Raw genomic sequence first — 27,949 nt, forward strand, 5'->3', positions numbered from 1 at the left:
GATAAGGGAACAGCGCCCTTAAGAATGTTGGTCACAATCTACTGTGAACTTTGTTCCTATAACGATGATCTGGGACATTGCAGATGCAGGAGCTTCAAGCTCCATTTGAGGGTTTTACTATTTTTCTCCCTGTCCCTCCGGATGGGGCTGGATCCATCAAACAGGACTCTGCCGCCTAGTCTGAACGTCTGTCCTCAAGCTGGCGCCCCTAGTGGTACAATACGGTAATAGCACATCATGCATTAGCAGAGAATATGCTAGACAGGGACTTTTTCTCTGTAACATGACCGTTTAATTCCTGAAATTCATAGTTCGTAGCCATTTTAAAAAGAAAGCTTTCAACAATATGTACTCATTACTCTTCCTTAGTCAACAGAGTGGGCTGGAGCATAACTGGAGCTTCTGTTAATTTGGGATATCCTTTGCTATCATTTTCCACCTGCGGAGAACATAGCCTGTCTTTTCCCTGAATTCCAACAGAAAAAACCTCCACAGTCAGAGAAGCACCCACCTTTGTCTTTGCTTCTGTTTTAGTAGTTTAAGTTTAATAATTTAACAGTTTACGAATAGTTAAGTTTAAGAATTTTGCACCGTTCTCTCTTCAGTGGGCTCTCTAAAGCCCCAGATATTCATAGATTGAGAATTTTTAGAGCTAGAAGGAAATGGGAGCCTCTAGTCTTTGGTTTTTACTGAGATCAGAACTGCAGGTTGCTAAGGAAACTGGAGAATCCAGTGTTGTTTATAATACGAAGTCAAAATTGTTCTCTGTGCAGCTGAGAGGATAAAGTAAAAAGACGTTGTGACAGTTGCCATTGCTGAGGTCACCGTCTTTTAAGCTAATTTGCAGCTTATTTTCATGGTCACTGTAACTCTGGAACCAGGCCCGAGGAGGAGAACATTGCTGCACCCAGATTCTATCCCATCCGCAGCATAAGTGTCATAGGGTTTGAAACTCTCTCTGTTCCCAACTAAGGCTCACATGCCTCTGGAGTCAGTGTTACATGCAGCGTTAGGTAACGCTGGGTACTTAGGAGGCGTCCGAAATAGACCGAGTACAAGGTTCGTGGGTCATGATGGGAACAGAAGAGTGCCCTGGTTCACCAGATGTTCCAAAGTGAGAGCTGGCAGGTTTGGTGACTGGGTTCTGGGTAAAGCTGGGCAGGGCGGGTAGTCCCAGATAAGCCAGCAAGCAATCTAACTTGGCTGTGACACAAACCAAGATTTAGAGCACAAAAATAGGAGCGATGTTAAAAGTGTAGATAGCAGGTTTCTCTTTGTACACGGATTTGAGGGGACGTGCAGGAGAAATACAGTCATCCTGGCTCGACAAACATTCAGATTATAACTGTTCTGAAAGATATTTATGGAACTGCCCCAAATGTGCAGATCAGGTGGTGGAAAGAGGCAGGACGTTGGTTCTCTTGGGCCAGGTTCCTCCGCTAACCAACTCCGTTCCTTTGAGCAGGTCGTACCTTTTTGGAACTTCCAGTTTTTAAGTGTCTAAAATGAGGCTATTTAAAAAATTTTTTTTTATTGAAGTGTAGTTGATTTACGATGTTAGTTTTGGGTGTACAGCAAAATGACTTGATTATGCATATGCTTATGTGTATTTATTTTCTTTTCAGATTCTTTTCCATTGTATGTTATTACAAGAAATTGAATACAGTTCCCTGTGCTGTACGGTAGGTCCTTGTTGTTTAGCTATAAAATGCGAACATCTTCAAGGTCTGTTTTGACTGTGACCTCTATGGCCAGATGTGCTTTGATTTGCTCTGTCTGCTTTTCCGGGGTGGTATACTGGACTGTTCTTTTCAGTCAATATGTTTGCGTATTGCCATGAAACGGCCATGTTCGTCAGCCTCGCAGCTTTCTCAGCCAAGTGTGTTAGAATCCTTGTGGCTGTGCCAGGGTATCTCTTGCCTGGTATGGATTGAACCTAGAGCACTATGTGATGGTTATTTTCTATTTCTTAATTTCCTTTTCTGATACTTCATTGTTACTGCATAGAAATGCAACAGATTTTTGTATATAAATTTTGTATCCTGCAACTTTATCAAACTCATTGATGAGCTCTAGTCATTTTCTGGTGGCATCTTCAGGATTTTGGTTACTTTCTAAAAATAGTGACAGGACTTAGACTTTGAGCAGTGTGTGAGTTCACTTGCTAAACATCTCTGGGACTCATTTGTCATTATGCAACCTTAGAAAGGGTTTCTCTTTTCTTTAAATTGCAGTTAAAAATCACATAAGTGGAAATACACCATTATAACCATTTTAAACTGTACAATTCAGTGGCTTTTGGTATGTTCACAATGTTGTGCAACGACCACCATTATCTAGTTTCAGAATGGTTTCATCATCCCAGAGGAAAATCTCTTGCTAAGCAGTCACTCTCCATTTCCCCTCTCCTGGTCCCTGGCAACCCCTCATCTGCTCTCTGTTTCTATGGATTTGCCTATTCTGAACATTTCATATAAATGGAATCATGCAATATGTATCATTTTGTGTCTGGCTTCTTTCACTTAATGTGTTTTCAAGGTTCACCTATGTTGTAACAGGTATCAGTGCTTCATTCCTTTTTATGGCTGAATAATATTCCATTGTGTGGATATATCACATTTTTTTTGTCCATGCATTTGTTGATGGGCATTTGAGTTGTTTCCACCTTTTGGCAATTGTGAATAGTGTTGTTATGAACATTTGTGTACAAGTTTTTGTTTGAACTCCTGTTTTCAATTCTTTTGGGTTTACAGCTAGGAGTGGAATTCCTGGGTCATATCATAATTCTGTTTAACTTTTCTAGGAACTGCCAAACTGTTTTTCCAGCAGCTGAACCATTTTGCATTCCCACCAGCAATGTGGGAGGGTTCCAATTTCTCTGTTTCCTCACTAATATTTATTTTTGCTGATGTTTTGATTATATCCATCCTACTTGGTTTGGTTTTGCATTTTCCCAGTGACTAATGATACTGGTTATCTTTCCATGTGCTTGTTAGCCATTTGTATATTGTCTCTTGAAATCTTTTGCTCATTTTTTTCATTGAATTATTTGTCTTTTTGTTGTTGAGTTGTAAAAGTTCTTTATATATTCTGGATACGAACCCTTACTAGATATATGATTTGCATGTATTTCTCCTATTCTGTTGGCTCTCTTTTCATCTACTTAATGGTGTCCTTTGATGTACAAAAGTTTTCAATTTTGATGAAGTCCAATTTATCTGTTTTTCTTGTGTTGCTTGTGTTTCTGGTGTCATATCTAAGAAATCATTGTCAAATCCAAGGTCATGAAAATTTACCTCTGTTTTCTCCTAAGGGTATTATAGCTTTAGTTCTTATATTTAGGTCTTTGATCTATTTTGAGTTAAGTTTTGCATATGGTCTGAGGTAGTGGTCCAGCTGCAGCTGATTACACCAGACGGAGTTTCTAAAGGGTCAAATCTGTCTTTTACCTGCATTTCAAGTAAGGGCACAACACCCGGTTCACAGCAAATATTCACAACGTGTTGGTTGAATTAATACACTTTGAGTGGGAGTTGTTCCAGTGCTCAACTAGAATTGGGACTAAACTGTGATAGGAAAAAGAAGAGCAGGTCTGGCAGCATGTGGCTTTCTGTCGTCTTGTTTTTTGGCTTCTCTTTCAGGGTCCTTTATACTGAACTGAATTTTTGCAGCACTGAAAACCTGGGTTTTTTTCCTCCCCACCGTTGCCAGTGAAACCGGAACTGCCTGAAAGAACAGCTGAGCAATTCATCAGGCTCTTGTGGCTTAGAAGGAGCTGCGAGCTTGCTCTGGATGAGATTTCTAATGACACACGGGCTCCAGTGGGGATGTTACGATTTCATGGTCACACGTTACGGGCATTGTTCTAAGCCTGCATGAAAGATTTTGCTAAGCCCAGCTGCCTGGAGCTTTGCATCAACCGCTTGGGCAAAGTGCCAGCCCCTCTGCCACATTCTTTCCAGACCAGAAAGATTGTTGAGTGGCCCTCACAGATTTTTCTCGAGTGAAATAACCCAGCAGATATAAGTATATGTGCCCTTGGACTGAGGCAAAGGCCAATGGGATCTTTGTTGTTAATTAAAAATTTTATTTTATTGAGATAAAATTTATATACAATGATACAGAGATCTTAAGTGTACAAGTGAATGAATTCTTTCAAATGTTCATACCTAACCAACCCCGCAGTCAAGAGGTAGATGTTTCTGTCACCCCAGAAAATTGTCTTCTGCCCCTTCCTTTCAATCCCTGCCCCAGCCAGGCAACAATTTTCTTGTCTTCTCTTGCCATAGATTGGTTTTGCTCTTTTCTAGAATCCATATACATGGAATCATACAATGTGTCCTTTTTTGGTCCACTTTTGTGTGCCTGGGTTCTTGTTTTTGAGACCTATCCTGTTGTTGTATGTATCCATAGCTCATTATATTTTTTCAAAGGCATAAAACAACATTTTAAACTTTTTTTTTTTAATGAAGGGAGGTAATTAGATTTATTTATTTGGTAGAGGTACTGGGAATTGAACCCAGGACCTCATGCATGCTAGGCATGCACTCTACCACTGAGCTATACCCTCCCCTAAAACAACATTTTAAATAAACAACTTGTCTGAAATATATTCAAACAAATAGGGCAACAGTAATGAAATTTTTTTTCTTACAAATTGGAATAGTGTCTTCTATTTTATTTTTAAAAATGTTTTATTGTTTTATTTGTATGCAATTGTTAAAGGTTACTCTCCATTGACAATTACTACAAAATATTAGCTGTATTCTCCGTGTTGTACAGTACATGCTTGAGCCTGTCTTACCCCCAAAAGTTTGTACCTCCCATTCTCCCACCCTTGTAATGCACCCCCTTCCCCACACTGGGAACTACTAGTTTGTTCTCTATATCTGTGAGTCTGCTTCTTTTATGTCATAGCTCATGATTTTCTAATTGCTGACTAGCATTTCATTATATAAATATACCACAATTTGTCTGTAATGTTTTTGAGATTTATTCTTGTTTTTGTGTGTTTCAGTCTTTTGTTATGTTTTTTGTTGCTGAGTAACATTCCATTATGCAAAACACCATAATTTCTGCACCTTTGCTCATTTAGGGGGATCTGGATTGTTTCTAGTTTGGGGCTATTATGAACAAATCTGCTGTAAAGATTCTTGTAAAAGTCTTTTTGTGGAAGTATCTTTTACCTAGGAGTGCAATTGCTGAGCCACACATTCATAAGAAATTGTCAAACCTTTTCCCATCACAGTTGTACCATTTGGATTCTCAGCAACAGTGATGTCTGAAGTTCCAGTTGTTCCACATCCTCACTTATACTTGTCTTTCATTTAATCATTTTAGCAGAAGTGACATGGTTGGTATCTCATCAGGTCAGTGGGATTTTAATGGAATTTTCTATATTTGCTACACACAATTCTAGGCAGGACAGGTGAGCACAGTAGGAGGACCTTGGCAGCAGGCAGGTGTTCTGGTACTTTACACTTGCCTTCTCCCTACCCTTCACCAAGTTCTGCTATTTTTCCCTTTATAGTCTCCCCCGCCCTTTTCCATTTTCAGAGTTATCACTATGGGCAGTGCTCTGATGGTTTCTATTTGGAGTTTGAATCCCTGAACCTAGGCCAAATTCCACCTCCAGGTCCTTGAGGAGAAATGTTATCAAGAAAGGCCCCTTCCTCTTACATCCCCAACATATCAGCCTTTGTCCTCCGTCAGGATTATAATTTCACTGGAATATGCAAAATAGGGCAGACACCACTTCTGCTTTGTCATGTAGAACAGAAAGTTCTTTGGGTATTGAAGTTGATTTCCAGTAATCATAGAACTTAATCCAGCCGTCATCAGAGCTTCACCAAGAAAATGCAGTCAAGGATGACTGTAAGGTTTTGAGTCTAAATGGCTCTGGCTATAGACCCTTAGACTTTCCTCTTCAGAAAGCTGTTGGTTCATGGGAGCTCTCCAGGGTACTGGACTTCTGCCTGAAAACGTCTCTGATGCTGAAGACTAGTGTTCTATGTCTGCATCTAACTAATATTTCTCTGTGTTTTGAACGTTGTCCTCCTTATACCAGCTTTTAATTCAAATGCAAGTTCCGCCTGCCTGTGACTGTCTTGGAGAGATCCCCTCGACTCTTCTGTCTCTCCAGCTACTGCTGCGTTAGGCCAAGCTACCGTGGTCTTCCAACTAAGTGTGTCTCAAAATTTAACGTGCAAATGAATCACTTGGGTATCTTGTTGGGAGCAGATTCTGATTCCAGGCTTGGGGAGGGGCCAGTATTCTACATTTCCAACAAACTCCTAAGTCAGTTTCATGCTGCTGGTCTGTGGACCACACTGAATAGCAAGGCTCTGATCTTCTTACTTCCACCCTCACCTCTTGACAGTCGAGTTATCATTTTGGAAACATAAAACCTTTCAATGATTTCTAGTCATGCTTAGAATGAAATCTAGACTCCTTATAGTGGCCAGACAAACCTTGCTGTGTGGACTGGCCTCAGTTTACCTTTTTCATCGTGTTGGGTGAACCCTTCTCCCCATTCTCTGTCCTTCAGTCACACTGAACTTTGCACTTACAGAGAAGTGCATTCTTCCCACCTCCAGGGACTTGTGCATGCTTTGTCCTCTCCTTGGAACCTCCTCTTTTCTGTAGGACTGCCTCTTTCTAATTCTTCAGGATTCAGCTTAACTGTTCCCTTCTTAGAAATACTCAACCAAAAGCAAGCTCCATAAAGATAGAAATATGTCTATTTTATCCACTGTTGTACTCCTACCATATAGTACACATTCAATAAATATTTGAGTAAATAAGTATAAATCTACCCACACTGGTCTTCGTTAACATAGATTTTCATCAGTTACAAATCGGTAACTTGGTTTTATGGCTGGTACTGTAATCACTCATTACTGCATCACTGACAATTGCCCATAGCTTTCTTACTGTATCTCTAGGATTTCCTGCTTGTTAATCCATCTTATTCTCTATTATCAGTTAATGAACCTGAAACATCTAGATATATTTACATTCTAATGCCTAGAACCTGTTGCTGTGGTACCCTACATGGCAAAAGGGACATTGCAGATGTGACTAAGTTAAGGATCTCAAGATAAGAAGATTTTCCTGAATTATCTAGGAACAGAGCCAAAGAAAGGCGAAGATGAAGGTGAGAGAGAGGGAAAGAAATCTGAGGCTACGCTGCTGGTTTTGAAGATGGAGGAAAAGCGGTTATGAGCCAAGGAACAAAGATGGGCTTTCAAAGGCCTGAAAAGGCAAGGAAATGGATGATTCTCTACAGCCTCCAGAAGGAACACAGTCCCGGTGACCCATTTTAGACTTCCAATCTCCAGAACTGTAAGATAATAAATTAGTGTTGTTTAGGCCACTACATTTTGGACAATTTGTTATATTTACAATAGAAAATGAATACAGTTAATAAACACAGGGAATATTCCAAAAGCCAGGTATCCAGCCAAGGGTCAGCTCTGAGAGGTCTTTCTAAAGAGCAATGTCGGGCCTGCAATGTGAACTCTTTCCTGTACCAGCCTATGGCCAGTCAGTTACCAAACGTGTGAGAGGGGCCAGCCAGGATGAGCAGAGCTGCCCGCGCAGCCCGCGGCAGGCCGAGGAAGGTGAGTGAGCCCGGTCAAGACACATCGCACCTCTCAGCGCTATTGTTTTTGTAGGCAGTAATAAGTGCTTGTTGCTTTAAGCTGCTGAGTTTTGTGGTGGTTTGTTATGCGGCAATAACTAACCAAATCACAGGCAATTTGAGGCCTTTGAATAGGAATTCACGAGCCCAATCCGTACACCCCATCTTATCTCTTGTTTAGAGACAGTTTTATTTATGCTGGTCTATTTCATGACACCCAGACAATCCTTGCTCCTTCCTATCACTGTACTTTCCTCCATGTCATCGCTGTATCTGGAGAGCCTTTTCCATCACATCTTTGCCTCCTATTTCAGGATGTAATTGACAGGCATTTGGCACGTCCTTGTGTGAGCATCCAAGCTTCCAAGTCTTGTCAACTGATGCCATTTGGAATTTGGTTAGGATCATGTGCAGTGTGTTACTAGTGTTAAGGCTTTTAAGTCATTGCCATCTGTTAGCTCTCAAAAGAACAAATACTTCGGAAAACACTTTCCCCTTTGATGAGAAAGTAGGGGTGGTGAGAGAGCTGCCAAAGTTATTTTTTTCCATGAGTGAGGGAGGTTCATTGATTCTTTGAGTGCTTATGGAACTTCTGTTTCCTCGGTCCCATAGCTGAGCCCGCTGGTACTCTCACTGGCACTATATCATCATATTTATAAATGCTAAGAGCGTATCTGGCCCGAAGTTAGGCAACTTATTGTATTTCATTGCCATCCAAGAGTTCAACCAGCTACAGAGTCTTGAAACCTGCCAGTGTTCTGAGATAAGAGCTGCAAATCTTGTCAATAGTCACAAATGGCAAGTTGGCAAATGCTCTCAATGGGTTGTAAAAAAGAAACACAGCAGCTAATGTTTGTGGACTGCTTACTCGGTGCCAAGCTTGGGCTCACTTATGGGGACCCAGAGGTGAATAACACAGAAAAAGTCCTTAACCTTATGGAGTTTATAATAGAATGTAAAAACAATAATAAAGTCAGAAGTAAATAATTTCCCGAGGTTGGCAGTGAGATATAAAGGCATTTGAAGGTGGAAATTTAAAAAAAATCTGACGATCATGATGTAATTCCAAGAATATCCTGATCTCTTCTGTATACTATGACCTATTCATTTCTAACTTTTGTGTCAATATTCCATAACAGTCCCCCACACAACAAATATGTGTTGAGTGCTAATTACATCATAGGCACTGTGACACCAGGAAGACATGGGAAAGACCAGTACAATCCCTGCCCTCATGAATCGTGTGTTGCATCTAAACATTACCAGCAACAGGGACAAAATTTCTGGGACCATGAAAGTGTGGTTCATATCACAATATCTGTATATTTTGCATTATTGAAATGTGTATATTTTGTTAAATCATTCAGCACAGTCCTAAAAATTAGTTCTTTTTCTGGGCAAACTCTTTGTTATAGAGACATATAGATAAATCAGACGATCAGAGTTAGAATATAAATGAACTGCAAGAATAAAAGAACTGACCCTGGGACTTCGGGCAATATTTACAATAGACTCCCCACGTATCTCACTATTGGGCGAATGTCGTGAAAAGAGCACTGGACTTGAAATCAAGAGTTCTCGTGTCCATTCTGCCATGAAACACAGCTGTGTGATTTTGGGCAAATCGCTTCACCTCTTGTTTCCTGTAAAAACCGAAATTTCAGCTCTGCTCAGCTCCGAAGACCTGTAACTCTCTGATCTATTTTCCCCATACAGTTGTTATTTGTATTCCCCTGTGATTTCTAAAAGTGCAAGTTTGTACAGAGAACCAGCTCAATAGAGACAGACCTGTCCTGTAAGACTAACACTGTGTGTTACTGTCACTCATTTCAACAGCAAGAACACGAGGTAGCAAAGAGTAGTTGCTCGTTGAAGAAGGCTTCTTTGTATTTAGGCAAACAGGATTTGGGGCACAAGGCACAATCAGTGGTATCACTGCTTGTGAAAGCCCGTTCTAGCCACTGTTTCTGAAAGAACACTTGGCTTCAATTTCAGGATGTTAGCCCTGGCGTGGGGACCAGGACGGAGAGGAGGCGGGTCCAGGGCATGTGTGATTTTTGTTAACTCTGCACACCCCCAGCCTCATGGACTGAAAATAGTGCATGGATTTGCCCTTTTGTTTTTTCCACTGCAGAGCCTGAGTGGTTCTGCTTTAGCAGCTGAGGAACCTCTGGGGATTCAGGCTTTGCAACTCAGTCACATGAAAAGCCACCAGGGGCAGGTTAGGGAGATTTTTTCACTTGAAGATGTAAAGAAGAATCAAACAAAATGAAAAATATAATAATATTAGTAAAACCCCCTGAACAAATAGTGATGCTTTAAGAATTTCAGGAGACTGGTAGGAGGGGAGCCCATCTGATGGCTTCTCACTCAGGAATCTTACACATAAAATCCCTAACAGCACCAAATTGATGGCTGACGCCTTAAACAGTGGGTGACAGATGATGACAAGGGGAAGTAAATGTTCACGAGGCTATCTAGGGCATCAGCATTTATGAGGAAGCATTGATGTGTTAGCGTCAGAGGGCACAGGTGGCAGAGGGCGCACTCTACCATGGGCTGCCACCTGGCTGCAAAGGAATCCTTGCATCTCACTGGTGGCACCCCCCAGATCCTCATCCTCTCCCACCTCCCACCCCAATCATGGCCTCGTGATTTAGAGCCTCAACTTCTTGTTTTAATAAAAGGTGTGTTTTGATTATCCATGGTAGAATATACACACCTTCATGGCAAATATCTAATCCAAGTGTGGGAGCTCCTGTGCCCCAGTGGATTCTGGAGTCCTCTGCTCAGTGGGTGCAAGAACTTTTTAAAATGAGCCTGAGTAAAACCCACTGTGAAGGTGAGCCTGTTCTTTGCAAAGACGACTTTTTGACAAACAGGACACCAGAGTGGTGGGAGCTGGGTGTCTAGAGTGAGAGGGACTTGGGTGTGCAGGCCAGCTCCATCCAGCTGGCTGGGTGAGGTTGGGCCAATCTCTTAACCTAGCATCCTGTTTTTTCCATCTCTAAAGTGGAGACTCTAAAGAAATGCTACTTACATCACAGGGCTGTCATTAGGATTAAACAAACTAATTAATGTGTGTAAAGTTCTTAGCACAGCCTCAGGCATATGGGAGGCATTGATGCATTTCACCAGTGTAGCCGCCAGGGCCCTGGCAGGAGCCAAAGAGGGCATTCAAACTGTGTCATCTGTGGGGAGGGTTTAATAAAAGATCTCAAGATGTTTACAAAGGTATTGGCAGGGCTTAAAGGTTAAGGCCAAGAGCTACTGCAGTACAATGGGGCTACTGACAGTATAACCACCGAAGAGGTTAGGGGAGGGAGTGGTTCACAGAATGCAGAAAGTGGGGGGCAGGGCTGCATGGACAGGTCACCCTCACAGCCGTCACAGCTAGTCTGCGAGATCTGAAGTGGGGGAGCATCAGACCCTGGGGAATAAATGCTCCTCCTTCACTCTCCTCCTTTCTCCCTCCTTTGATTCCTGCCAGCAGCTCCTCTTTGCTCAACCCAACCAGAAGGGAACCTATTTTTATAGGCCACATGCGTCAGCCTGCCAGGGCTCAGAGTAGGATGGAGAGACAAGCAGAAAGTCCCCAGTGGAGCTAGTATTAAAATCTCACCTGTCCCAACTAGCTGAGGTGACAACTAGTCAATCTAGATCAGAGAGACATCTGAACCACCGACTAGCCACCGGAGACACAGAGGGGAAGCAGCAGACTTCCCTGGTGGTTCCCTCCACAAGTAAATAGGAAACCGCTTGGAACTAGTATCTCAGTTATATGTCAATAGTATTTCTAAACCAAATGAGAGTTTGAAAGCAATTTGTTCTCTTTAGTGATGTATGTTCTCTTCTATATTGTTTATTCAGCAAACACACAGATACTACAGGGGCAAATGCACTCAGGGATCTTTGGAACTCATCATAATTCCTGATCCAGCTGAACACAGTGAATAGAAATTCAGGTATATTTCACAGATCCAGGCAGATGACCCTGGGATGTCCAAATCTGGAATTTGTGTAAGTCTGCTAGGGCTGCCGTAACAAAGTATCACACACTGAGTGACTCAGCAGAAATTCATTCTCTCACGGTTGGAGGCTGGAGACATCTGAGACGGAGATGTCTGTAAGGTCACCCGCGCCCCCTACCCCGCCCCCCACCAGGGAGGCACAGGAAAGGATCTGGGCCAGACCACTCTCCCAGCTTCTGATAGTTCCTTGGCTTGTGACAGCGAAACTCCAGTCTTCACACGGCGTTCTTCCTAAGTGCTATATCTGTCTCTGTGTCCAAATTTTCCCTTTTTGTAACACCAGCCCTATTGGATTAGAGCCCATGCTGATGACCTCATTTTAGCTTGATTATCTCTGTAAAGACCCTATATCCCAATAAGGTCAAATTCTGAGGTATTGAGGGTTAGAACTCCAACATATATTTTATTTATTATTTATAAACAAATTTTTAATGGAGGTACTGGGGATTGAACCCAGGACCCCGTTCATGCTAAGCATGTGCTCTACCACTGAGCTATACCCTCCCCAACGTGTATTCTAATGGGAGAGGGCGAACAATTCAACCCATAGCAGAACTCTCAGGGCCACTGTTTCCCCTTCAGGGTACATAATGAGAGCTGCCTGTGGGCTCAGCTCTGTCCTGCTTTCATTGAGCTATAGAAGCATCTACCACGTGGAATGATGGGCTCTAGCCGGAGGTAGCTTCATGAAACGCTGGGCCCCAAGTGGGATGACTCCATGATACTCTTTAAGAAGCAAGGAATAAGGGCAAAATTAGTACAAACCAACCAGCTTAAAGGCAATGGAGATTGAGTGTGAGAAAACAAAGCACCCAAGCAAAGCACTCCGAGTTACAGTAGCAGCAGGACACAGAGCCCCTTACGGGCTTGAAGAATGAATGTCTCTTCTGGACACTCTTAGAGGCGGCCTTTGCCCAGGACAGCCCTCAGTGCCCACACTAGAGCTTCTGGGAGCCTGTGACACACCTCATGCCAAGCCAGACACCACCTGAAACAGCTTGGACTGTTTTAACTCCAAAACAACTTGAAAATGGTTAGCTATTTACCTCCAAACCAACCTCTTGCCCCTCTAATCCTTGGTCAATGGCAAAAAACAACCCATTTCCTTTCCCTTTCCCAGGTGCCCTCTTTCCTCCTTCCCTCCCTCATCCTGGTATCACCTACCTTTTCTTGTATGCTGATCCCCTTACGGTTAAATACCCATTGAATGTTATCATTTCCTGGGATATTGTCCTTGGCCCATCCACTTTTCTCCCACTGTACACTCCAAAGATAACCATAGTCAGTGTCATGGTTTCAACCACAGTCTGTCCAGTTTCTGTCTTCCAAGCCCGTGTCAGACAGAGCCCTGCATTTTCTCTGCTAAACAAGTTGCCACAGTTAATGTTTTTGTGTCCTCCACTAAACTGTGTCTTGTTTATTGTTGTATTTCCTGGTCCTCCTCAGAATGATTGGCATATGGTTTTCACTCAGTAAACACATGCTGAATTGTGCAAGACAGAATGACTCTAGAGTATTTATCCTGACATCCCTCCCGAGCTTCAGACACAACTTACATCTGCCATCTTGTTGTTCTATAGGTGCCCATGTGTCCAAAACTGAGCAACTCTCAGTCTGGTTTGCCTGTCTCTGGACAACCCAACCATTGTCCTAATCTCCCACACAGGGTGTCTTGAGCAACCATTCTTTACTTCTCTCTCCTTCACTCTCCCTCCATCTCCAAACGATCAGGAGGCCCTTCCAAGTATATCTCCTAAATATCTCTCAAATCCATCCCCTCTGTCCAGTCCACTCCCTGACTAAAATATAAGCTCCACGTGGGCAGGAATCTTTATCCATTTTGCTCACTGCAATATCCCCAGTGCCCAGAATAAAGCCTACCACATAATAAATGCTCAAAAATATTTGTTGAATGAATGAATGCTACTAACACTCTAGTTCAGAGCACACACTATCTACCAGTTATCTGTGCTGCATAAGAGACCTCTCTAAAACTTAGTGGCTTAAAACAATGCTAATTTATTATTTCCAATGGGTGGTTTGTAGGCTGGTCTTGCCTGGGCTCGCTTTTATAGTTGTAGTCACAGAGTTGCTGGGATGGCTGTCTGACTGGGGAGCCTCAGTTCTCCACATTGCCTCTCACCATTCAGTAGTCTCAACTGACTTCTCTGCAGTGTGGTGGCCTCAGAATTCCAAGAGGAAGAACACAAGAAGGCATGGTTCATTTGATGCCATTGTGATGACAATCAACATGCAATCCCTCTCCAGGTCCGGTTACTGGGCCTAGGGAATGGGATGCTCTGATTGGCTTAGGCCTAGGTCACATGCTCCACTATTCCAACCAGAGAACAAAGATGAGCATGGAGGAGGAGCTGATTTCCCAGAGAAAAACTGGTGCTCTATTTAATTACTAGAAAAAGATAAATGTCTGCTGGAGGGCACAAATGAGAGACGTCCACCATACTCAGCTTGAGAGGTCATTGAGTGCTATGGTCTGAGTGTGTGTGTTCCCCTAAAATTCGTATGTTGAAATCCTACCTCCCAAAGATGATAGTTTTGGGAGGTGGGGCCTTTGGGAGGTGCTTTAGTCATGAAGGTGCAGCTCTCGGGAATGGGGTTAGTGCTTTTATAAAAGAGCCTTCAGAGAGATCTGTGCCCTGACAGTGAGAAGTAGGCAGTCTGCAACCCGAGAGAAGGCTTTCCATCAGCAAATACAACCATGTTGGCACCATGATTTTGAATTTCTAGCCTCCAAAATTATGAGAGGTAAATTTCTGTTGCTTGTAATTCACCTTATCTGTGGCATTTTGCTAGAGCATCCCAGTGGATGAAGACACTTGGTGCACCATTTAGGGCCCCTGGTTTATGATGGTTTGAGGATTTTTTGACTTTGCAATGGTGTGAAAGTGACACATACTCAGTAGAAACTTTGCTTCAGATTTTGAGTTTTGATCTTTTCCCAGGTGAGTGATATGCAATAGGACCCTCTCTCGATACTGGGCAGTGGCAGGGAGCCAGAGCTCCCCGTCAGCCATTGGATCGCAAGGGTAAACACCTGGCATCCTCAGGACCATCCTCTACCCAGACAGCCACACCCATTTTCACTTTCAGTGTAGTATTCAATAAATTACATTGGATAGTCATCACTTTACTATGAAATAGGCTTTGTGTTAGATGATTTTCCCCAACTACAGGCTAATGTAAGTGTTCTGAGCACGTTTTTTGTTATTGTGGGGTTTTGTTTTGTTGGGGTTTTTTTTTGTTGTTGTTGTTGTTGTTCTGAGCACTTTTAGGTAGGCTAGGCTAAGCCATGATGTTCAGCAGGTTAGGCGTATTAAATGTATTTTCAGCTTAGGATATTTTCAACTTACGATGGCTTTATCAGGACATAACCCCATCGTTTAAGTCGAGGAAGATCTGTAGTGGATAAAAACTCAGATTCCACAGCAGATCACCTATTTAGACCATGGCTCTGCCCTTTGCTATCTGAGTGGCAAGTGATTTAACCTCACTGTGCCTCAGTTGTCTCCCCTGACAAATGGAGACAGGGATAGTGTTTACCCCTTAGGATGGTTGGGAACTTTCTGTGAATTTCTATCTATGCACCCCTTTGAATTAGTATGTGCTGCCATGATGCTAGCGGTTACCTAGAAGATGCCCTGACTCCAAGACTTTCCTCTGAGACATCTGCACTCCCCTTACCTGGCTATTTCCTCACTCTTTTTAAACCATAAAGAACGAATCAGTAGGTGAGGGCTGGTGGTTTTGTGGCTCTGGGGCCTCCCCTTTCCCGGTCATGCAGGGCTTGAGGTAGCTTCAGCGTTGCCCATTTGATTTGGGAACCTCAGCAACTCTGAGTCAATAAACTCCAATAAGGTCTTCCATACAAATGCTCATCCAAGGTGGTCATTCATTAAGTTAACAAACACACACCGAGGAAACATTTATTGACTGTTCTATCTCAGCACTGAAGTTACAGGCTGAATGAACATGCACCTGCCTTCCAGAACCTCAGCAACTAGAGAGGAGGGCAGACACGAAAACAAGCAACTGCGATGAAACGGACTTATGATAGAAGTGTGTCCAAGGTGTCAGCTCTGTCTGCAGAACAAGGAATGGGCTAATTTTACAAAAGAAGAGGTGGTTAAACGTTAGGAGTTTAGGATTAGCAGATACTACTATATATAAAATAGATAAACAACAAGGTCCTACTGTTTAGCACAGGAAGCTACACTCAATATCTTGTAATAACCTGTAATGAAAAAGAATATATATGTATAACTGAATCACTATGCTGTACACCAAAAACTAACACAATGTAAATCAAATATACTTCAGTTAAAAAAGAGAGAGAGAGAGAAGATTAAGCTGAGTCTTAAAAAAAAATGTAGAAAGGCAGGGAGGAAAGAAGTCTTTCAAGGCAGAGAGATTGGCTTGAGTGAAGTTAAGAAAGCATGAAAGAACAATTTCAATAGATCCCCGAGCAGAACTGAGCTTGGGTGTCCAGGTTCAGACTTCAGTATCTAAGAGGAGGGCTGAAGATGGAAGGAAACAGAAGTTTGTTTGTTACCCTCGAAGAACAGCGAGTATTAGAATCAAGATTCTTTTAATCGCCAGCAACAAAGTCTACTGAAGCTAGCTCGGGTTAGGATGTTTATCACAGGCCTCATGGCTCTGGAAAGCTGCTGGCAACAAGACTACTCTCTTCCTTTCCATCTGGCCACAGTCTCTTGCTCGGGCCTCTCCCCCAGCCCCTGCTCCAGGTTCCCCTACAGACGGGCACCCTCTCACCCCCTTTCCCATGGCCTGGAGGCATCTTCTCAGCTCCAGGTTTCTACACGCACAGTCAGCTCCTAGACGCTGTCTCATTCCCAAGTTCTAAGAGAAGAATCTGATTGGCCTGGTTCACCCAATCCTCTTAGGCTGAAGAGGACTTATTTATTTGGGGTTTTCTTCCCTGTTGACTATAAACATCCAAAGGAAAGAGACTTGATGCTCTTGTTCACCACTGTATCCCCAGTACTTGTCACAGAGCTTGACACATGGTGGGTCCTCAGAAAATACTTGCTACACAAATGGATGGCCAGTTTATGGGGGGATTGCCTTCATCTTGCCGGCTATGGACGTAAGTGACAGTGGGCTCAGCAGGGCAACAGGGGCCCTGGGCTCAGGCAGCGTCCTCTACAGGGCCAGCAGGCGTAAGGCACAGTGATTGACATCTCTAGTTCCTGTAAGGTCATTAAAACATCACAGTTACTGGCTTAGACTTGGTGGTTCTAAAGGTCAGATCCAAATTTTGGGCTTAATTTTCGCAATTATCTTCGGCTTAGATGTTTCTAATACAAACATTCTTATCTGCTCCTTGGCTGACAGTCCCCTCCATCCAAAATTTTATGAATTTTTCAGTAATGATTATTTTAATGGCCCATTGCCTCAGTGTCTCTGTGAGCTTCCCTGTATCTTTAAAATCTTATAAATCTTAACAAATGATAGGGTGGAGATAGATGGTTCAGGGCCATGAAGGACTGGCCCCGGGGCACTGCCTCATGGCTTTGAGGGTGCGTGAAGATGACTCTGCTGTCCAGGCCCTGAAGGAGAGCGAGAGCTGCGGCCTCCCTATGCCTGAAGACGGCATTGGGCTCTGCGGGTCAAATCCGATGGAAACAGAGCAAACGCAGGATCTCTGATCAAAGTCACAGCGGGGCAGAGGCAGGTAGTTTCTTGTCTTAATTCATTTGTCTCTCCTTCTACCTGATCTTTAGAACATTCTAAAACCTTCAGCTTTACCCTCCGACCATGCACTGGGGGCTCATTTTGGGACAGCCCAGGCTAACACACATCATGACTGGTGGGAATTTTGTGGCTGGGACTATGTCCTGGACGCTCTCATTCTGTGCCAGTAATGTTCTGGATCCTGGCTTCATCTCCTGAGGTGGCTCCCATCTCCCCTGCCCCAAACTCCCCAACTTAGCAGCATCCCTCTCCTTCATCCCACCTCTGCTCACCATCTGTGCCTCCCTCCGCCTCCCCTGTCTGCCCTGCACGAGTGTGTAATAGGGTCCCCCTTAGAGGTTCCCCAGCCATTGGTGCCGTGGGATAATTGCACTGTCCCTGTGGCCTTTTCAGATGAGGCCATGGAGACGTGGGCACCCCTATCCCTCCATCCCATTTCCTCCTGCGGGCAGCACAGCAGGTGGATGGCTCTGCTGGGCTCCCCACACCCACCTCTGTCCCGTTGCCTTAGCAACAACACTGAGAAAGTTGGGTTTCCTGGTATCCAAGGTTACACTCTGTTAGACAACTGCTACATGCTCCACGTACATATGGATCCACAGTTGGTTCAGTGAGATGAAGTTTTCATTGTATACAGGTGTATACAGGTGACACGTTGAATCTGGGTCTGATCATGAGAATACCTTTCATTTGTATCACCAGAGCTCAGGGTTATTACTAGGGACATTTTGTAATGTTTAATGTGACCTTCCTTGGTCAAGAGAGGGAGCTCCTCTCTGCCTCCTCAGGAGTAAGGGGAGTGGGTTCTTAAAAGCAGGGATGAGAACTGGGGAAACTGTGGATGGAACGAGAGGATGAATGTTATTACTTACTTTTTTTACAGTAATGTAAACTCACAAAAGAAGAAGAGGAGGCGGCATCTTAGTACTTTACAGTTCATAGCTCTGGGTGCTGTTTCTGGGCGTCCCATGGACGATCTCCCCCAAGATGGCCAAGGTCAAGCTTGGAGTTCAAGCTCACTCCAGATACTGGGATCTGAGACAGTGGTACCTCAGCCCATGGTCCTTCGGAGCTCAGCCCTGTGCTGCCCTCCCAGCTCGGTGCTGTCACCAGGAAGCTGCCCTGGGCCCAGGCTCTTCCCCGGCTCTGGCCTCTCAGACCAGCTCAGCTTTGCAGGTGTCTCACCTGGGCTCCTGCACAGGTTCTCAGGCCCTCAGGTCCAGGGCACCTGGCTTCCAGCTCAGTTCACAACACACAGGCCCTGGGGTTTCCAGAGAGGTTTTCCAGACATCACATATGATCTTGCAGAAACTCAGGGGGAAGGAAGGTGTTATCAGGCTCACTTGGAAGGTAAGGAAACAGGCAGCCCACTTGTTAGCTTGGAGCCTAGGCTGGCCCCTGCACCTCGGGTCCTTTCAGAGAAATTGGAAGGAATCAAAATGACCCATCGGCTCTAATGGTATATTTCTCAATAAAAAGTTCATAGCCTCAGTGACAATATCTAGACTAAAAAATAGGACAAATGGTTTCCCCAAGGATTCTTGCTAATTTCTCTGAATCTGGTTTTATGAAAAAGAAATCTGATAAAGTTTAAATCTCATTTAGCTATACATTTAACCAACTGCCCTCAGTGGAAAAAATTAAATGACTCGAATCAGGATTATCCCAGAAAGTCTGGGACAATTGTATTTACTGTGCTATGTGGTATGTAGCCATACTTACTTATTTTTTTTTAATTTCCAAAATATTAAAGAGATTTATAAACAATTTTAATTAATCCTTTGAGGAATTTTGAAATTCGGTTCAACAGAAGTTAATTACTGGGGGGAGGGTATAGCTCAAGTGGTAGAGCACATGCTTAGCATGCACAAGGTTGTGGGTTCAATCCCCAGTGCCTCCTCTAAAAATAAATAAATAGACCTAATTACCTTCCCTCACCCCCCAAGAAAAGTAAATAAAAATTTTAAAAAGCACATTAGAAAAAAAGAAAGAAGCTGATTACTTACTAGACTTCTTCAAAGAAAACTGGTAGAATTAATATTAAAGAGGAACTGTAGAATTCCAATTGTTAATTATATCTTTTTAAAAATTCAGATAGGAAATTAGTAATGTTAACCATTCAAACTTGAAAAAAAATATGACCTTTGATTTATGTCATGACCCATTTTCAAAGGCTTTTAAGGGAAATTTTATCTTAGTTTTCAGGGTTGGTTGGTTTTTTGGGGTTTTTTTGTTTTTTTTCTGGTTTCCTTCCAAGGAAGTTTGAGAAGGATTTAATAAACATTTAGGTCAGATGAATGCCTGGAATTTCTAGGAATGAGATTGTAAATTATTTGCTACCAGAGCTCTAACAAGGAAAGCTGGCAACAGCAATGTGCCAACAACTTTATTTTATGAGAATTAGAAATAGTGAGATTTTAGTATTAATTTGATTAAGCTCTGTTCCAGAAACACCAACACATTGCAGCCACATATTTCTTACAGGTTTTAAAATTAGTAAAAACCTAATTGCAGTATAATTTTATTACATTTCTATGTAGCTTATAAAATCATAATTATACAAAAATGAAAATAGGCTTCCATTATTTGAGTGTTCTCATTTCGTGCCACTCTTGGAACAGTTTATCCTCCAACATAACACTAAGCACTTGTAAGTTGCCTATTTTACAACAGCAACAAAATTAAGCTCCCTGTTTGTCTTAATCTAGAATATTTTGCAAGAGGATGTTCTTGAGATTTTAGTAAGTATTTTACAGTTTTAAAGGGAATGGAAGTCATATGGTATTTTTCTTTCTCCTTCTGGCTGACTTCACTTAGAATGACGATCTCCAGGTCCATCCATGTTGCAGCGAATGGCGTTACTTTATTCTTTTTTATGGCTGAGTAGTGTACACCAGAAATTGACACAACATTTTAAACTCATTATACTTCAATTTAAAAAAAAAGAAAAAAAGAGAAAGCACAAAAATTGTTTTACAAAAGGGAATGGAAGTAAGCAGTCATGTGATACTTCTTAAAAATGGGATTTGCATTCTCTCTGCAGGTGACTATAGAAAAATTAAAAAAAAAAAAAAGAAACCTCAGAACCTTAACAAGTGTTATGGATGCTAAAGCGCTACAGTGCTTTCCCACCTACATACACATATTTGTTCTCCTTAACCTTTAAAACTGTAAATTACCAACCACCATGTCCAGTGTCATTCATGGCTGCGTGTCCAGGAGCTTAATTTCCTTTCCCTTTGGAGATACCTTGTGTGAAGCTTATTTACATAGGCACGCAGAACTCACAAGGTGCACATGGCCACGTTTTACAAGGACAGTCGTGTTTTCTCTGCATCTAACTGGTGTTACGTGTTCTGACTTTGAACAGACGAGACACCCAATCTCCTCCAGGTCTCAGGTAGTGAAACCGAAGAAACTACACACCAGGGAGAAACTTGGTACCAAATGTATCCAGGTGGAATCGGATTATAAAAGAAGCCACCAGATTTGCCCAGATTCGACTCTGTGGCACACCCAACCACCGGCAGTTAACACGGGCTTGCGGTACAGAGGTGGCTGGCTTTGGGCACTGCACCAGCATCTTCCCTTTCTCTTTTCTTCTCCTCACTTTGTCTCTTGGCCACCACAAAGGCACCACACCAGCACAGCTGGACCTCTGTCTGGCTTCCCACCCAGCAGTCACTGGGGCTTCCTATTCTTGTGCTTTCCCTCCATCTGCACAAAAACAGCCCTCCTCCGAGCCTCTAAATCAAGATTCATGTTGTGGGCAGCAGCTTTTGCTAATAGAACTTGAACTTGAAGGATGAAGGAGAAAACAGAATTGAGTTGCCTTTGGGGGTTAATTAAAACGAATCCTAGATGGAAGGAACAGCTTGAATGTCACCTCTCTCCTCTTCACCCCAGCACTCTCCTGCCCCACACTCTGTCCTCAAGGCTGTGACGCCTGGCTCCTGCACACGGTCCTGATGCCAGCTTCTCAACAGAGCCTTTGCACAGCTCATCCGTTCTCTCCAGTCCATACTTCCCAGTTCAGCCAGTCATTTGTTCAACATCTTTACTGGTTTTTCCTATGGGCCAGGCTTTGAGCTTGGGATGCAAGGATCCATTCATTCAATCAATTATCATTGCTGTTAAATGACTCTTAGGTATTCTAGGTGCCAATTATATAGCAGAGAACAGAACAGCTTTCATGGAGGTTATAATTGATGGGGAGTCTGGTGGAGACAAAGGAACAAATTTCACACATAAATTTATACAATGTTAGAGTAGTGCCTGAAGGAAAATACAGTTGGAAGAGGACAAGGAGTGTGCAGTGGGGCGTGGGGAGGGCTGAGCTATGATGACAACTTAAATAAAGATCTGTGGGAGGTGAGGAAGCATGCCATGTAGATGTGTGAGACAGAGCCATTCAGACAGAAGAATGGCCGTGCAAAGGCCCTGAGGCAGAAGAGTGCTTGGTGAGATCAGTAAGGAGTCAGGAACGGGGCGGGGGTGTGTTTGTGAGGGGAGCAGTCATAGGAGATGCGATCAGAGAAATAAGGGGCTGGGGGCAGGTCACATAGGTCTTATAAGATATGAAAAGAACTTTGACTTCAACTCTGAGTGAAAGAGGGATGGTTGGGGGGGTCGGGGCAGAGGAGGGACAAGATCTGCTGTGGTGACAATCAGCCAGTTGGGGTGAGAGGAAGGGCAGAAGCAAGGCCACGGCAGGGAGGCAAGTGAGAGGTGATGGAGAAGGGGGTGTAGTGGTGAGAAGCATTAGAAGTCTGGGCATATTTTCAAGCTGGAGCTGACAGCATTTGCTGTGGATGGGATGTGGGGGAAAGAGAGGTGCTATGACTGAAACTTTAGGCCTGAAAGCTGAGAAAACAGTCACCACACCTACCCCAGCAGAGATCACTTGCTGCCGAAGAGGCTGTGCAGGACGCTGGGCAGGGGCCCAGGAGGACGCAGGGAAGAACTGAGCTGAGCTGTGAGGGAGGAGCAGGCATCTGCCAGGGTGGCGAGGCGTGGGAGGGGAGTCTGGGCTGAGACTGCACAGAAGGGCATGGGGTTTGGGGAGCCCTGGGCCAACCCCAGCACGCTGGGCAAGCGAGCAAGTGGCCTCCAGAGGCTCTGAAAAGCCAGTGTGGCTTCAGTGTTGCCAGAACAACCCACAAGTCCTTCCCACCTCCTCCTCCCCCGACAGCTTACCATGGCTGTAAACACTCCATCCACGTCTTCACCATGTGCTTTGCAGCCGGGAGTGACCAGGTGACACAGTTCTAGCCGATGACACGTAAGCTTACATCTGCTGGGGGTTTGCGGCAGAAACGTGCTCTGCTCTCCTAACAAGGGAGACAGCTGCGGCTGCAGGGCAGGACCTCTTGTTCCCGCAGCCCTGGCTTCTTGTCCTGTATTCCTCCAATACAGACGTGATGCGGAGTTGCAGCAAAGAGCCGGCACCCTGAGGCAGTAACCCACCTGCAGGACGGTAAAGTGGGAAGCTGGGAAGGGGGTGAGTGTTGATGAGGGCAAGCGCTGCTCCGGCTCTGATAGCCTGCTTCTTGTAGGTGAGATCACGAGGTGTCTTTGCTCACTTAGGCCTCTGTAAGTCAGACGTTCTTTACTCAAGCGTTCCTGAGTCATGGGGTCAGAGCCTTGCATGTCTTGCCAGGTTGTTCTGCCTTGTGGGTAGTGGGGAACCACTGAAGAGTTTATAGGGGAGTGATGTGATCTGATTTTTATTTTAGAAAAATCCTTCTGGTGGCAACATGGAGCTGGATTAGAGGCTGGAGGCAGGGAGGCCCAGGAGGAGGCTACCTTGCCAGATCAGCCGAACTTAAGGCGGGGGCAGCGACGATTACTTCCCATAGCCATGTTGGCTGTCCCCTCTGGCCCTCCTGCTCTCTCTGCTCTCCCTTGGTGCCGGGCCTTCCCTCAGGCTCCCTCAGGCTCCCTCAGGCTCCCTCCGGCTCCCACCGCAGCCAACCTAGCAGGAGACTGTGTCTGCCTTTGCTTTCTCCTCTGAGTCTTGTGACCCTTCCCACATTCTGGCCACATCCACCCACACTGGTGACTGTGCAGCTGTGTGGATCAGTAGCCCTGCTAAGGGGGCCAGAGCCAGATTCTAGACCAGGCCCTGCCTTTATTGTGCTCAGGAGCCTCGGACAGACAGCGTTAACCTCTGCAGGCTGATTCCTTTACTCCGAGTTCAGGTTGTAGAACTTGGGGGTCTTGTGCTGCCCTAACAGTCTCTAATCTGGGGACATCTGGCCCCAACAAGCAGTCAGAAAGAGGACTGTCACGCGTGGGCTGGTGGGGGCAGCTCCTGCAAACTTACCATCCCCAGACAGTGTCCTCTACTCCCCGACACGGTGTCTGAAGAGCCACCAGGAGTCATTTCCTTCCTTTGGGTCCTGAAGACCTTAAGATGTTCCACGTGTTCCTACTGATGTGCACATCCCCCCGGAGAGGACTCCCCTTTATCTCTATCGGCTGGCTGGGGAGGTGGAGGAAAGAGAGGGACTAAAGAGTTTCTCAAACTTTCCTACTATGAGGGGAAGCTGGGGTCAGGAAGCATGGAGGGAACCGATTTGAAAGGTCCAGATCTAGACTATTCTTGCTTAGCAAACGACGTGTCCCCGAGTTGTGCCTTGGGCCCCACCCTCTCTCCATCACCGTCCGCCATCCCTCTGCACTTAACTCTGTGACTCAGTCCTCGTGTCCACTTCTTAGCACCACTTCCCTCCCAGCTGTGCTCTCCCCACAGGTGACATCTCACTCATTTCTTTTCAAGATCCTGGGACGTCTGCCGAATGTTTATTGATGTTGTTAAAGAGAGAGCTTGTATGTGCTAGAGGTAGAATTTTTTGTCCGAAATAATTCCATATGCTGTTCCCCCCAGGTCTCCCAGACCCGTCAGTTAGCGATGGGGTTACCTGTGGAAGAGCGAGCCCAGGTTAGTCCTCCACGGAGCCAGAGACGTGGAGGGCCTGTGTGCCTGAGGCTGGAACGCTGAACCCCAGGTGCCTCCTCTACGCCTCCTCTAAGCACCGTCTCTGTGCGGGGGGAAGCAGGAAGAGGCAAGAAGAAATTCTAATCTCTGCCCTTTCTCCCTAAAGTAGTTTCTAGGCTGCGTACCAAATTACCACAAACTTAGTCGTCGAAAACCATACCTGTCTATCATCCCGGAGTTTGTGCGGGTTAGGAGCCCAGGCACTGTGTGGCCCTGCTCTCTGCTTGGGGGCTCACCAGGCTGAGATGGCTGAGATCCAGGTGTCAGCAGGGACTGTGACCACCTGGAGCTGGGGATCCTCTTCCAGGTTCGTTCAGTTTGTTGGCAGAATTCAGTCCTTGGGGTTGTAGGACTGAGGTTTCTGCTTTCTTATGGCTGTGAGCCAGGGAGGCGCTCAGCTCCTAGTGACCTCCCACAGGTCGTGGGCATGTGGCCCCACAGGCAGTCCTCAACCTGGCCATGTGCTTCCCTCTTTGAGGCCAGAAGGACAAATCTGTCGTGCTGGTCGGCTAGGATGGAGTGGTATGCAGCCAAAGTAGCCCCAGGAGTGACTCTCCCACTCCCGTCCCAAGCCCTGCTCACAGGAGAGGAGGGGATTGGGCAGGGCATGCGTCCCGTGGGTGGAATCTTGAGGGGATTCTTTGAATTTTGACTCCTCTACCACTGTCCTCTTTCCTCCCCTTCCCTCATTCTCTGCACTTTTGGGACCGAGTCTCTATGTACTTCCTACCTCTAGAAACATGTGAGTCATATTCTAGTAGAGGAATTTACTGTCAAAAGGGAATATGAAGTGAATCAAAGGACTCTGAATATAACTGAACCTCCCCCATTGGCGAATCTGAAACCAGATTTATTTACCGACCATGGTGTTCACTGAGTAAATGCTTTACATACATATATGATTTTACTTAATCCCCTCAACATCTGTATGAGGGGCACATTGGTGGTGCCCCCACGTTACGTGTGAGACTCCAGATGGACTCACTCAGGCTCTCACAGGCAGTAAGCAGAGGAGCATGTCTGTTCATACTGCCTTGGCTGTCACCTCGCCAGGGGCCCATGGGGGGGTGGGATGAGGGACCACAAAGGCGCCTCTCAAAATGACATTCCTCTTTGCATTAAACGGGAGACAACCGACTTCTGACGATGCGCACCTGGCACATCAAACAGCCGGCCCCCTGCGGCCTCTCTCTCCATGACTGATGGGGTCTGACATTTTCAAATTAGCCTTCCGTCATCTTCATTAGATAAATAAGAGAAGCATCATTTTAAACCTCAAGAATCAGAAAGAGGAGACGGCGTGTGAGTTAAACCCAAGGCAGAGTTCCGGTTTTGAGGACTTGCACACATTCTGGCTAGAAATCAATGGAGCATGAAATAGAAATGCTGAGTGGCCCCAAGCAAAGTGCACCCCTTCCCTGGGCCGATCGCCCAGGTCTCTGCACAGGCCGAGGATGTCTGGCATCGTTTCTTCAGGGTGTAGCTCTTGACTGGTTGCGACCAGGATTTTGACCAAGGCTTACAAAGGAGACAGGAAGCTATTGGCACAAAATGGCCTCATTACTTGGCTTTAGAATCTTTGTCCACATGCATGGAATGGGAAGTGGCCACGGAAAACCAGGAGAACATGTAAGGAAAGCCACTTAGCACAGCAGTAAAGACCACGGGCGTTGGTCCAAGTCCTGTGTTTAAGCCCTGCTTTCCCATTGGATAGTTGTTTGACTTAGAGAAGTGTTTGTTTTTCCTAATGGGACAACTTTATTTCATTCACTGTTATACTGATACAATTTAAATATAAATGAGTACTGATCTACTTTTATTGAGATAAAATTGGCATATAACATTGTATTAGTTTCAACATAGTGATTGGATGTTTGTCTATGTTGCAAAATGATCACCACAGTAGATCTTGTTAACATCCATCATACACATGGCAACAGATTTTTTTTTATCATGATGAGAACTTGTAGGATCTACTCTGTTAGCAACTGTCAAATATGCAGTATAGAATTAACTAGAGTCACCATGCTGTACGTTACATCCTCATTTAGGGAAGTTTTTTTTTTAACCCTCTTTGAGCCTCAGTTTTCTCATCTGTAAGCTGGGCACATGAATACCTGCCTCTGAGGGAATTTACATGAGCTGTTAAATCACCTAGCCCTTGGTGGAGCCCCTGCCCACAGTAACTGTTTGATAAGGGACAACTCTTGTTTTATTGTTTTTGCAGCCGATGCTCTCCTGATTCACACTGTCTGCCAGGTGTTAGCAGAGGTACCTCTGTGCCCCAGTGGCTGCTCAGTCAAATTGCAAGCAGGAAATTGTCTCATATCCTTTATTCTTTTAGGTGAAGCTCCCAACCAAACCTGGAAGTCAGAGAAGCTTTCAGTGTGAGAGAAGGCTTAGAGCTACACTAATGGCTGCACAGAGTGTAGACAAGGGCTCCTGGAAGAGCGAGCAGCACATGCAAAGGCCCGGAGATGAGACACAGTGCATCCCCCACGCTCTGTGGTTTGTTATTGCTGGAACTTAAGTCCCTTGTGTTTTACCTGCCATGATGTCTAGAAGGGGGCAGGTGTCACCATCTATTATCACTTAGAGATTTAAGTGTTTAGAAAAGCCTTGCTCACATACACAGAGTTAAACACCACTACTTTAAGGCAACATTCTCCAAAAGCTCAGTGGTGATTCCAGTCTCAGGAATCAGAATCTATTTTACACTGTGACCTGGAGGACGCAAGCCCACTTTCTTTGATGTAGGTACTCTTGGGGACAAAATTTCTACTGTATTTTTAAAGTCACAAACCCAAGATGCAGGCCTGGTGGACAGCACTTTACCTGCGTGGTGTCAGCTACGTTCTTGTCTTTATCCGTTTCCCCTTCACTCAGCCTGCAGGCTGTTTCCTTTCCTGTGGACGCAGAACCTTTCATGGGAAAGATCATGCCTGACTTGACAACTGGGGTTTCTGCTTGTTTGTTACTGTCATTTTTGAAGCCTGAATGGAGGCTTTTTGTACTCATGGCCTTGTGACCTGGAAGGGACAGTGACCAAAGGACGGTTCACACCAGTGAAGGGGGCAGGATGCTCTCAGCCATGGGACAGTGAAGCTATTCCTTTCCAGCTCTTTGACTTTACCCCCATATCGTATTCAGCTTTCTTTGCATCCTGTCTCTTTCGAACTATGCCACTGAATGACACCATCCGAAAACAAAAGTATCTTCCCCCAGATCTCCTGAAACAGAAAGAAGGAAAGAAAGAGGTAGAAAGTCTGGTCAATCAGATGAAAACCAGGGCACTGTCACTGTTCTTGGGCCTCCAGGTACTGTAACTTACAGGCAAACACAGCGGCAGACCACAGATCAACCCCCCCTCAGGGGTTGGCCACCGCATCAGTGCCAAGCCTGTGCCCTCTCTCCACGCTCCGTTCCAAGGCTTGGATTTCTCTGCATTTTCATTCCCTCCTCTCTGGAGTCTGCTGTTCACATGCAGGCGTTACTATGGTAATAGAAAATCCCTGTTGTGTTAGAAATTTTGTCGGAATATAA

At 44.7% G+C, this 27,949-nt stretch overlaps 1 long non-coding RNA gene across 1 annotated transcript; it reads left to right on the top strand.

Annotated features, from left to right (window-relative positions):
- Positions 1 to 1,297: 1,297 nt before the first annotated feature.
- On the top strand, positions 1,298 to 27,949 carry LOC141574976 (uncharacterized). The gene is made up of 3 exons (XR_012502151.1): positions 1,298 to 1,465; positions 1,626 to 1,682; positions 26,751 to 27,949. It is a non-coding gene; the product is annotated as an uncharacterized LOC141574976 (long non-coding RNA).

This window comes from Camelus bactrianus, chromosome 25, assembly GCF_048773025.1.
Source record: "Camelus bactrianus isolate YW-2024 breed Bactrian camel chromosome 25, ASM4877302v1, whole genome shotgun sequence".
NCBI classification, from domain to species: Eukaryota; Metazoa; Chordata; class Mammalia; order Artiodactyla; family Camelidae; genus Camelus; species Camelus bactrianus.